At 47.6% G+C, this 10,615-nt stretch overlaps 1 protein-coding gene across 4 annotated transcripts in view; it reads left to right on the top strand.

Annotated features, from left to right (window-relative positions):
- Positions 1–2,602: 2,602 nt before the first annotated feature.
- The window catches only part of LOC106850493 (uncharacterized), a 47,482-nt gene continuing 39,469 nt past the window's right edge, over positions 2,603–10,615 (top strand). The window contains exon 1 of one of the 4 annotated variants that reach the window (XM_088168264.1): positions 2,603–2,621. The gene's annotated coding sequence lies outside the window, so the exon portion shown is untranslated. Of the gene's footprint in view, positions 2,622–3,071; positions 3,163–10,615 lie in introns of those variants that run through there. The other 3 variants (XM_088168265.1, XM_088168266.1, XM_088168263.1) reach the window with 3 other exon arrangements.

Below are 10,615 nucleotides of genomic sequence, written 5' to 3'. Positions count from 1 at the left end.
GGATGCCAATTGCTGTGGCCTGTTCAGAGCCTGGGCCCAGTAAAAGAGATTCCCAACCTCCTCTGATGGCCCTACTTGGCTCACAGTGGGAGGGATTTGACATAGTTTGACTCATCCTCTTTTCAAGTCTTCCTGCACCACATGCAGGTCCTGTTGCTGACATTTTACTTCACTGCATTACCTTAATAATGGGAACAGATGTGGACAGCTGAACAGAAAGTCATCTCCAGATTGCTACCAAGTGAACAGTCCTGTCTGGATAATACAATTACCCAAAAAAAGACTGTAGGAGAGCTGCACTGGTCCAGTCCTACTCCTGCTTTTTCACTTTGCCACAGACCATAGGCATACCTAGAAAGCCTGGAGCTGTTATTTGGGCATAAATCTACAGCATGGGTGGTCCAGACAGACAGGAGAAAGGGGCAGAATTTGGTCATACCCAGCAGGTCTAGACTGTGCCCTTTGGGGTAGTAAGCAGGCTTGACTTGGACAGTCTGAAGACTGACCCTGCTTACCCAGAGGAATTCTGGGGGTGCTCTCCACACTGGTGGGGTGACATTCCTGGGGGGTACCTGTGACAAGGCAAGGGGCAGAGGTAGACCCCAAGCTGTGAAGGCAGTGGTGCTCAGGTCATTAAATATTGATGCTGTCTAAGCTGGCCTGTGGGGGCGATTGAGCTGAATTGCAGGTTTCTGTTGCTGTGATAAATTGGACCAATTTGTCATGTGGTTTTGTTTCTCCCCTCCCTTAAGTAGAGCTATACAGGAGCATTATTTCTATGGCTTCAGCTGCAGCAAACAATCTGGAAAACAAAATCCTGTGGTGGATATGGATAAAATGGAAGCAATGGCCGCTGTTCTTCTGCCAAAGGCACCACCAAAGTCATAGAGCTGGAAGAAGGCGGCAAAAAGAACAAAACAAACAAAACATTACTCAGCCCTTTTAGAGACAGAGACAAAGTAGTGTCCTTTGCTGGCTCCTGCAATTGAGGAAAATTCCTGTTTATGCAGACAGATACTTTTTTTTAGCTTTAGCTGTAACTGGATTCTGCAAACAACAGGATGTTCATCTCCAGCAGAGACAGAGGCATACACTTGAGACTGTGCTGCTAAATCCAAGGGCGTCTCCTGGCCTTTCAGACTGGCTGTAACAGGAGCTCTGAGCTGAGGACGAGATAACCCTGATGCTATTTCACCCCTCGCCTCTGAGTCTTCAACTGCCCATTTCCATGGGAGCAGAATCTGGTGCAAACATCTGCTCTCCACTGCAGAGTGTCACATATATCAAGTAAAAGGAGAGACAAAAGCTTTCTCCAAGTAGAGGAATCGGGTCTATTTATAAATTAGCACGCATCAGAAAAGGAGGGAGTTCGTTGCAGGAGGAGCTGCAAAGACCATGGCAATAGGTCTTCATGTTCTCCTTATCTTTCTTTACAGCACAATAACACCAGGTCATCTCCTAAGAGACCTTGTGTCCAATGAGAAACCCTTTAAGAACAAGATTGTTTACTGACGTGAGCACTATATGGGCCCAGATTGACCAAGGGGAGCTAAAACACTGTTGCCTCCTGTTCCCTCTCCCCTGCTCCCTCTTTCTGAAGGCAGGGCTGAGTTTACCCCAGGTGCCTTCTTGGGACAGAATGGCAGTCTTACAGATGAGAAGACCAAGGACAGGATACCACAGCTCTGGCAGTTTTTCCCCGTTGTGCCAGAGAACATCTCTCTAACCTTGAGCACATTCTGTCTTTTCCTCTGACATATGAGGCTTATTGAAGAGGTTTCATATGTTTTATTTGTAATTTAAGAACCTTCAGCAGAGGATGCCATGAACCTAGTGCTACTGAAATCCCTTTCTACTAAGGTTAAACAGGAGTTTGACAGACTTGAGAATGAAAAAAAAATAACTTGTATAATCAGGTGTTGAACGCACAGAAAGAGTTCAGAGTTGCTATGCTATTTATTTCTCTCCACAATCAACTTTTCTCTGCAGTTCTTCTCTAATTAATGTCCTCAAACAGAAACAATGCCTTTACTTAGGCCGGATCACTTAAAGCTCATGAATATGAGCAATTCTGGTCAGGGGCTCTCCTTTAAACATGTCTCACCAGTCCAGAACCTGCCTGTTCATAACGAGATGAACACACGCTCACACGTGTAAGTCCGGTAACAAGACCCAGCTCAATCTAGCATTACATGACAGAGCCAATGAACTGCGGCACTTAATCCTAGTAACAATCAACATAGCTATTAATTTGCCAAGTCCTTACTGACTGAAAGGGAAGAGGTTCAAGCTGTCATGATTATCCCTAAAATGAACGGTCAATTAAAATAGCTGTAAATGCAGGATACAATTCGTCCCTACAGCCAGGAACAGGGATTAAACGGAGGCGTTACCACTGCCTTGGCTTTATTCTCACAGCAGCTCCCCTCTTTTCAGAGAGACTGCCCGTCACGTGTAAGAGCCTGTGGAGGCTGATGCAGGAAGATAGTCAGGAGAGTCACCAGAGCCGTGCTTGCTGTAGGACAAAAGAACGTGCGATCTGTGACCGGAGATAGGGACTCCCGAGGTGGCCAGTCTAAAGAAACGCTACCGGATATGGAAAATGAGGGATCCCAAGCACCGTAAGAGGAAGCCGAGGGCTAATCTAAGCCCCGCTCGGAACTGCCCGGCACTCTGGGGAAGGAGGGGCGCAGGGCTGGAGAAAAGGGCGGGCGCCGAGAGACGAGCGCCCTAAAGCCGAGGCTGCGGGGCCGCCTCCTGTCGGCCCCGCGGGGACCCCCTGCCCCGTCTCCTCAGCACCGCCCGCTCCCGGCCCCGCGGGGACCCCCTGCCCCATCTCCTCAGCACCGCCCGCTCCCGGCCCCGCGGGGACGCCCCGCTCTCCCCTCAGGCCGCTCGGGGCGGGGCCCTCCGGGGACCCCCGTTCTGTCCCCTCAGCACCGCCCGCTCTGTCCCCTCAGCCCGCTCGGGGCGGGGCCCTGAGGCCGGTACCTCGCCCGAGCCGCGCCCGCCGTTGCCGTGGCGACGGGCTAAGCCGGGCCTGCGAGCGGCGGGCGCCGAGGGGCCGGGCCGGAGACGACCCGCGGCTCGGCACTGCCGGGGCGGGCATGCACAACAAAGGCGGCGGGCGACGCGTCCCGGGCGGGCTCCGCAGGTAGGCAGGTACGGGCGGCGGGCGTGCGGGCGGGTCCCTCTCGGCAGCCAGTCCCGCAGGACGTGTCCCCATCGCCCTGCTATGAGGGGAGTGCAACCGGGAGGCGAGCTCCTTCTTCATCCTCGGCCCGGCCCCGGCCCCGCCGCACCTTGCGGACGCGGTGCTTCAACAAAGGCAAATGGCTGCGCGGTGGGGAGGGTTGCGGGACCGCTCTTGGAGCGCTTTATGATTTATCTGTGCGCTGGGTCTCGTTCTCCGGGTCCAGCGGGGCCCCTAGGGTCCTACCGGCGGCTCGGCGCCCAGCGCGGAGACCGGGAGCGGGGGGATACACGCGCTTCCCGAGCCCTTCCACAGCTGCCCCGGCTGACACCTGCTCGCTGCCGGGCTCCCGCATGTGCCCGCATCCCGCACTCGCTCGCCCCTCGCCAGCAGCGGGGGCTCCTCTGGCGCAGCGCGGGCCGGAGCGCTCTCCCCGTGCCATGGTCCGGGCGAGCCCGGCCGCTGTTCTCGGCTCCTAAAACTGCACCCGCAGGGACAGAGAGCTTTGCAGTCGGTGTGATAGAGCCTTGGAGATGCCATGGGGCTTTTTGTCCTGTGCAAGGTGGGATATCGCGTGCTGGTACGGTACTAGGCTGAGTTCAGTCGTTGGGAAGGGGGTGGCTGGGCAGCACCCGGCTCTTTAAATCTGCGAGGTTCCAGTGAGTTATTTCTTAATTAATATCCATGTCATTTCAACTCCAAGACGCATTCTCCCAAATTCATAATAGGTTTTGATACCTGAGATGTTAGCAAGGGCATCTGTTTGAATCCATAGAGGCAGAAGTTTTACTGCATTATTGAAAACAGAATTGCCTGGAGGAAAATGTCTAAAATCTGCTCCTACCATTTACATTGATGCTGCAGCAAAGCAGCACTGGGTGCATCTATACTTTAGCCTTTCCTCATTTCCTAGTCATTGTTGCACTGAAAAGCATTATAAACAACTCTGCTTGTTTGTTGGTATTGTAGTAAGGCCTGAGGGCTTGGTAATGGTTTCTTTCACTCATGGCTCTCAAAATGCTTCACAGATATCAATTAAGACTGGGGGCACTGCTGCAAATCTGGGGAGGTTTTATTGATCTCATTTTACAGATGAGGGAACAGATAAGAGACCTAGAAAGATTTAAGTCAAATTCAGAACCTAAGTACAGATTCCAAATCCCCTATTTAAGGTGCTCTTCCCCACATTACTTGAAAAAATTTTATCCTAATTTCACTGGCTGCTCCATGAGATGTTTTGGGCACTGTCAGCCACATATGCTCTGGGATTTTGAGGTACTGCTCTTGCGTATTGCCAAAAGTGATGTGCCTTTAGTGCCATACTTTGAGAATAATGGTTTCTGAATAAAACAAGTCTCTCTTATTTGGATTGTACCGAGGTAGAACCCAAGAGCTCTATCATGAACAAGGATGCGTTAGGAAAGGCATTGTGCATCCAGACAGCAAAGCACGCACAGAGCTGATGAGCCAGATACAGAAAGCCTGGGTGTCTGCTGTGGTTTCTTTGGTAGCCTCCCTCAAAAGAGGCAAGATCTCTGCTCACTAAGGCTCTTTGAAGGGTATATTTCCAAAAGCAAAATAAGTAATTCCTATTGTGACTGCAACTGTGAAGACTCCTGATCCTAGCCTGGTTTTTGAGTCTGTCCAGTTGCTTTCATGGGCCAGACAGGAGATGGACTGTGTTTGAAATCTGGTTCACATCCTTAGACATTGCTTATTGATCTCCTTTAAGGCCTTTAACCAGAGAACCCCAGCTTCAGTCTCAGATTTAAGGCTTGCTTCTGTCTGTAGAGCACTGTACAAGATAACAACGGTAGCCCCAAAGCATTTATAAAGTTTTAATCTCCTTAAGCTTCATCTGTGTAAGAAAAGCCTACTGCAGACTAGGTGATGATGCACAGCTCCCAGTAGTCACAGAGGAAAGGGAAAGGAATGCTTTTATGGATTTTCTGAGTTTATTATCCATTGCATGCTTGCTGAATCTGATTTAGTCTAACAAGATAGTCTGGAAATCCTGGTTTCTTAATATTTAAGTTTGTACGAGATCAAGTTACACTTCAAGTATAGCTCCCCCAACCAAAAAATTACCCCCAAACCTCAAGCACCTCAGTGCTGAAGGTGCAAGAAGCATTGCTGATTGATGGCAGGCAAGATATAGCATCACAGTTGGTTTCCTTTCCAGTGTTTCAGAGGACAGTTCTTTCGGATAAGAGATAGCAAGCATAGCTCCAGGACCTCCATGGCTGGGCATCAGCCAATTACTGTCATATCAGATTAGCTCTATGGCACATCAGCACACATTTATGTTAATACAGATGCAACATGACTGTTCCATAGTATTGACAGAATTATTGTGTTTACAGCCCTATAACATGACTAATTGAAAGGGAGGTTCTGATTACAAAACCGTGGACTTCGAAGGTGATTTCTTCTGCAACTTTTCAATGGGCCAGTTTGGAACTAAGAAATGAACTACTAGAGGACATAACTCAGTTTTCCATTGGTGCAGTTATCCTTTTGGCAAGCTCTTGGGAAAAAAAAAAGTCCTCTATCACAAAAGAAACAGGAAGATCTTAACGGGTTTTTTTCCACCTTGCCAGGATCCTGTTGCAATATAGCCGGTGCTGCTGTAGCTGCTTCTTGGCCTATGACAAAAGATCTAACCTGCCTGTGCTCTGCAGGAGTGTAGCCCTTGGAACTAGCCTGGAAATTTCCTCAGCTGCCACTGCAGTGAGCACATTCTCCTTGTCCAGAGCAGTTTGGCAGCAGCAGTCGTGAGTGTTACTGAGATGAGGAGGCATCACATGCAGCACTCCATAGCCAGAATTGTAAATCTGTCCACAGCTTGATGAGTTTCCTTCTCCCATGTCACCTGCCAACACTGAAAGTTATTTGTCCCTGGGAATAAACTGGGCACTTCTGGCCAGCAAGTTTTGCAGTCCTTGCTTCATAATTAGCCCTGTCTCAGCTTCCATCTGTTTTTCAGTTTGCAGCAGCCCTCACAGCTGGTTCCTGGCAGCCATTACCACCTTCCAGCACAGGAACAGCTTTAGCCCTGAGTCTTGGGAGGATGGACAGGTCTGGCAGGATCAGTGAGATAAGGAAAAATAACAAAGAGGTAGAAAATAGGTACATGGGCACAGAGAGGGAAGGTGGACTGAGAATGTTTGTGACAGTGAGGGCAAAATGAAGTGACAGGTGAAGGCACCACAAATCCTGAGTCTTCGTGGGAGTCACAGACAAGGTGAGATGTGGAGGGAGTCAGGGAGCTCTGTGGCTTGTACGAACAGGTTGAGAGATCTCTGCTGCAAGGGATGGATTGCATTACAGCTGCCAACTCACTGCCCAGGCTTCAGAGCTGTTCTGGCAGCCTGAGCCACTGCACAGGGCTGTGCAAAATTTGTTATTTTCCAGACACCCTCCTGCAAGTTACAGCAACAAAGGATGAGTATCTCTGGGAGCTGTGCAGGAGTATGGGGGTCAGTAACCTTGTCCGCAGTGCTGTCCCTCCTAGGGAAGGGCCCTGGCAAAACCAGTGACACCACAGCAGGCACCAGTATCAGTTACATGAGAAGGAGCGATTTGCTGCTCAAGGACAGAAAGGACAGTGGAAAGTCTGTGATTTCAGGAATTAGTTATGGAAAGCTGGGATCCTCAAGCTGAGGTAATAAGAATAGCTAGAGAATTAGGCAATTCCCATATTCATGAGATGACAGACTGCAGTCCCTTTGCCAAGGCTGTATTAAATACACCAAGGGGCAGAGGAGTTTTCTGGCTTTGCTAACAGCTGCTTCAAGGTGAAGCACAAGGGGAAAAAAATCTCCACTGTCTGCTGATATTCACTTTGCCATGTAACATCTCAGAGCCTGGAGCAACTCAGAGCGCTTTGCAGACCTTTTGGAACCTGTGTTTGAACAGTATCTTCACATTCTAGAAATAACTTGTCTGGGGATTCAATGGTACCTGTCCTAAGGACTTCTCTCCAGAAAGGGACTAAAGGTCTAAAGCTTTTGCAAGAAACCCTGTCCTAGATGGGAAGTCAAGGACCAGCAGTAATTTTTTTCTTACAAAGAAAAAGCATGGCTTTGTGTTTTTAGATAGAGAGAGCGTCTACGCCCTTGCCTTCTCTTCTGTTGAAATGCTTAAAAATATGTGTAAGCAGAAATCCATTTTTCCTTTGGGATGTGAAGCTTCAGCAGATGGTAGTGGGAGTTTGCAGGCTCGGTTCTTTGTCAGTGCTTGCAGAAGCAGCCTGACACTGAGCTAGCTGTGGATGCAATGCTAGAGCTGCTCCAGTCAGACACTGTGCAGCCCATCTTGTGGCTTCCCTGGCGTCTGGGAGCAGTGCTGGCAGTCTCCTGTTAGAAGTAATTTGTTTACCACACAGCAATCCCACTGTTTCTGTAGGCATGTTTAGGAAGCCAGTTAGCAACTGAAAGATGACAGTGGCTTTGACCACAATCAAGTGATTCACAAGACTCAGAGTACACACAGCTGAACTTTTCATGTAAGGTTCTTCCCCAAGGAAGAAGAGAATTAAAAACCGTTAGACACTGAGCAGAGACAGCTCCATTCAGACCTAGCACAGAAGTGATACACATTGGTTTCTAGTGTCACAACCTGTTGGAGCTGTTGTCAGATTTATATGCTGGCCTCCTAGCTTGTTGAAAGGACAACTTGCCTGCCATTCTCTCTATTCAAGTCCTTGCATATCTTAAGAATCTTTACATCTCAAGCATCTTTTCTCAATAAACACACCTTGCAGAGAGGTCTAGAGACACAGCAGTGGGTCAGAGTTTGGTTGTTGCAGAATTAGCACTAGCCATGGCTGGTACTGGATTGAAGCTGAGCCCCCTTGACCAACAGGATATCAGTGTCTGGAGACATCAGTCAGCTCTGTGCTGAAATACTGCTGTCATTCGTGGTGGTGTGACTGATCCTTCAGCCTGCTTCTACCGAGTAGACAGGAGCAACCCCTTCCAAGAGGAGGTCTGTCTTGAAAGACCCTTTCCAAGAAAGTGCCTTGTAAGAACCGGGGCGGTAACTGCTTCTCATAAAGGATCGATAGAGTTTCACTGCTAATCTGTGCTGTGGTAGTTTAACCTGAAAAAAACCCTCAGGCTTGAACTGAGACCTCTCAGTTACGAGCAGTTGAGAACACTCCCTCAGGAGTCCTGGTTTGTGGTACTTAACTGTTTTGCACTAATGTGCTCCAATTTTTACCACAGCTGTTGCAACAGCTCTGTTCTCTGTGGACAATCAGGGCTCAGGTTTCCACAACACAAGATAACCTGTCAGTAAGCCCTAGTGTGGCACTTCTCCTATTTAAGGACTAGATACAGCTTTGGAAATTGGCACTTTATGATTGCAGAAGCCATACGTGTAGTGGGGAGACTTCACAACACAGTACTTCCGCTTCCCTAAAAGCTCAGTGTCACTGAAAACAAGCATCAGCCAAAGTCACAGGAGAAAAAAATAACGAAAAAGAAAATCTGGTTTTCAAAGAGGAATGGGTAGGACATGGACTCCTATGTACTGATAAGCAGCCTCTGAGCTGATCAGCTTTTTAAGATTAAGGTGCATAGCTTGCTTGTTTGGTCTGCCACTGGGGTTTTGGAACACCTTCCAACACGTACAGGAAGAGTCAATGTCTCATTCCTGGCTCTGAGAACGAGCTCTGCTAACTCAACAGCCAGTCCTGTCTCTCAGTGAAGATCTGCCCTTTATTCTGGGTTCTGTTTTTACCTGGGTACCACAGAGCCATGTTCCCAAGGGAATCAGCCACTGCTTGTCTACACAATGCTGTGATATTTCTGGTCACATGCAGACAGTGGAGCAATAACTCTGCAACACTTTTTATTCTGACTCTCAGCACACTCCTCAGGCTTTTCCTCATTAGAGCAGTAGCATGAAGTAAATCCATAAAACAGAGCTAACCCGGCCAGAAGCAGCTGCAGACACTAGCAACCACATCAGCAATCCTGTTCATGCTTACAACAGTGCAGCATGCATTAGTGCATACCTTAGATATTTTTTTGTATAGGATGGCTTTTGACCTCCATAGGAAGAAAATCCCTACTCCCTCTGGGCTATCCAGAGGGATGAGAGTCAGAAAATTTATTTCTTCTTTGCCCAAAAGCTACTCTCCTATCTGTATCTCACCTCCTATGGCGACCACTGGAGCACAGTCTCTTTTGAGTGAAGTAATATTCAGATCAATACTCCAGTTATACCTCAAGCTAACACTATCTTAAAGAGCAATCCCTCTGAAGAATATATAAATGTCATACAAATAGACTCAAAGTTGTTGTAATTGGAAAGGCAGATGCGAGTTATATATCTGGGGAGAAAGTCTACTATTTTCAGATGGAAATTAGAAAAAATGAAGGAGGTTGGCTGCTAGATAGGTACTTATTAAGGGGCAGATTTCCATTTGCTTTTCTTGCCAGAATGTTTTGAAAGATGCAAGCACCTGTTTTTGGTGAAATGTTGAAGCACATTCTGTGATACTATGGCTGTGGCTTTTAAGGTGCTGAAGACATTTAAGAATGAGTCTTTCATGCTGTTCATTGGTGAATTTGAACATGGTTACAGATGTGGATATGTGTTAATAAAATGGTTGAACTTTCGAAAGGCATACTGAGGTAAAGCCATGTCAAGTGAGACCTCCACTTTTTCCAGACAGTGAACAAGATCATAGTATATCTGGAAATACAACTCTTAGCCCGTGGTTCTGATACCTTGAGAGGCTACCTAGAACAGAGGCTAGACAGTGTTAAAGGAATAAAGTAGGGATTTATTAAAAGGCCTTCAAAGGATACACCTTGGGCAGTTCAAGAGCCCGGCTGTGGCCCCACCCAAGATGGACTCCAGGTCACACATTTTCACCCTTTTATAAGTTTTGGTCCATTTAAATATTGGGATTAATTGTCCAATTACAGCTTCACGTTATCAAGTCCCATCCTCCCAGGTTGTTCTCCTCAATTCACCATTGTTTACACTTTTGGGGCCTGAAGCTGCAAGAGTGCCCTTGGTTCTCGGGCTAGAAAAGGATTATTTTGTATAACTAAACTGTGAAGACAACTTGCTAACACTTTATATGAAGTTCAGAGTTATATACTAATGCAATACAGAATCTGGAAAATATGAAAGCTAAAACTTAAGGCACCAGTTCCTCCTGCAGGACCATAATACACTGATTTTTAAAACAGCATTAACAATCCACTTTGGATTATCTCTGTAGATTACCATCATTATTGTATGGTAAACATGTCCATGTGGAAGAGCCCTCAGCAGCACTGTACATGTGCAGACTGGTGTTTGCCACACATGGTATTTAGTACTGCATCATCCTACTGACATTGGCATAGCTTCTATAGATGGTAGCCATGCACAGGGTGGGGTGACAGGAGATAAGAGGTT

This window comes from Sturnus vulgaris, chromosome 7 (assembly GCF_052056855.1).
Source record: "Sturnus vulgaris isolate bStuVul1 chromosome 7, bStuVul1.hap1, whole genome shotgun sequence".
In the NCBI taxonomy this organism is placed as follows: Eukaryota; Metazoa; Chordata; class Aves; order Passeriformes; family Sturnidae; genus Sturnus; species Sturnus vulgaris.
The sequence above is the reverse complement of the archived record's forward strand: the minus strand, read 5'-3'. Positions and strand labels throughout refer to the sequence as shown.